Source organism: Prionailurus viverrinus, chromosome C1 (assembly GCF_022837055.1).
Source record: "Prionailurus viverrinus isolate Anna chromosome C1, UM_Priviv_1.0, whole genome shotgun sequence".
Lineage (NCBI taxonomy): Eukaryota > Metazoa > Chordata > Mammalia > Carnivora > Felidae > Prionailurus > Prionailurus viverrinus.
Window position 1 is genome coordinate 58,614,824 of NC_062568.1, and position 2,230 is coordinate 58,617,053.

Genomic DNA, 2,230 nt, shown 5'->3' on the forward strand with positions numbered 1-2,230 from the left:
TTATTGAACTAACAGAAAACTGAATCATAAAAAATGAGTCAGTCCGCTAAAAATGGTCTAGTGGCAAACTCCTTGGCTGTCTGAATTAATGATGCAAAGGTCAAGAATATGAGGTGAGTTCATCTGAATACTCATAAGCAAAATCCCTTTTCCAATAAGTGTTACATACGAATTTTTATTTTCTATTTAAAACAGTGGGATTTACAATTTTCTTTTAGAAGTACGAAACTTAAAAACTTCTGTTTATGTACTGTAATTTTATTTTTAAAAACCATCAATAATACCCCACCATAATTGAAATAATAAATACAGAGAAATTGCTAGTTTTCTAAGACATTCCGAATTATCTTTATTCTTAAATGGAAAAACCCTAATTTGTATTGAATTAAATGATAAAATTATTTGTTCATACCCTGCCTTGCTCTACAAAGGATCTGATGTGGCAAACAATAATAAGACAAGTAAAATAAAGGCAAAAGGTTAAAAGGAATCATCAAGCTTAGACAGAAATAGAAATAGTTAAAAGTCAACAATAGGGAAAGAAAAAACTCAAATATAATATGATTTACTAAAGATACTCTGTGATTTTAAATGTTGAAGATAACCTTTCATTAAATAAAAAGTTAAAATACAGATATAACTCCATGAAAACAATGTTATCAACAGACTACAGCAGACTGAGGAAGAAGTGCTATATATCACCTGCATAATTTGGAAAACAAGACTATAGAAGGAAAAAGAAAAGAATATATAACTGAAATCGTAATTTAAGTTCTTGATTATAATAGAACACCATATTGATTAGGGAATGCAGAAGTCATGATTTGAAAAAAAATTGATCCTTTGTTTATATGCAGATGACATTGTATACCTCTTCATGAACTATTTTATTATAAAATTATATTGTCACAGTTTCCGAACTCAGTGGGGCTATAGAAATACTGTATAATTTCAAATTATGGTATTCATAAAAATGCTCAAAAGAATATAAGCTCCATGAAGACAGGAAGTTTTTTTGGTTTGCTTTGTTCAATGCTATAGCCCCAGGGCCTTGTGTGCTCCATAAATATTTGTCGAATGAATAAATGCCCCCAGATCAGTGAATTCTGTATTTTTAAACTTCAAGGTTTCTACCCATGAGTAAAGATTTTTTCTTTTATTTTACATCACAGTGAAGTCAATGGTACTGTCAGCTGCTAAAACAACAGCTGAAAGAAGAGCTCATTGACTCTTTTTTCCATTTATAGATGTCAGTGAAGGTTTTAACACACTAGAAAAAATGAACAGCTGCTCCCGTGTTTAAACAATAAATGACTCATTTCTCTCTACAAGTAACAACTAACATTTGAAAAGATTAATGAGTCAGATGCAAACACCATGCTATGACATTTAAGATTCCTTACTAGTAAGCAATTATGAAGTCTGTTTTGCTTGAAAAACTATTTAAATATATTCCTGGCAGCATTTTGTGACCTGTATAAATTTTTCAAACAGCCTTTTCTCCCCTTAACATAGGTTGTTTATTCTAACCCCATCCTTTAAAAATGTACAAATCTTTTCCTTTTTAGATAAAGAAAGCAATGTATAGTTTTTGTTCACTGATTTTTATTAAACTCAGGTTAACATTTGGTTGTACTATGTGTTTATGGTTGTACATACCGTTGCATCTCATTTTAATGTTTCTAAAACACTCCTTTCTCTTTAGAGAAAGAGGGCTCCTTCTGCTGATTTCAATGATTTGACAAAGGTTCCTTACAATGTTTCTTTATACCCAAGCAGCGGCAAAAAACACTGATGCCAGAGAAGTTGCCAAATCTTAGCTCACCAAGAAATCTGAGAATACTCTATTTTTGAAAACTTCAAAGAAGTTTCAATAAGTACAAACAAGGAGAAAGTCAATAAATGAACTATTTATTTACAAACTATTTAAAACTATTTCCTTACTAAATAAATGTATTCTTGTCAAATCTATATTGAAATTACTTATAAAATAGTGCCCAAAACATTACACAGGGGTTGATATACTTCAGAGTTAGCTATAATTTTTAGGTTTTACAGAAATGGTCACCTAAACATGACAAGTTTAAGGGTCATAATTTATATTAGAGTTGGTTTACATTTGGAGCTTTTTGATAATTCATTTACCAGATTTTAAAATTAAAAAAGCAGTATTTTGATAACTCCATAAGAATAATCTTATTGTTTTAAATAATGCTTTCAAAACATTAAA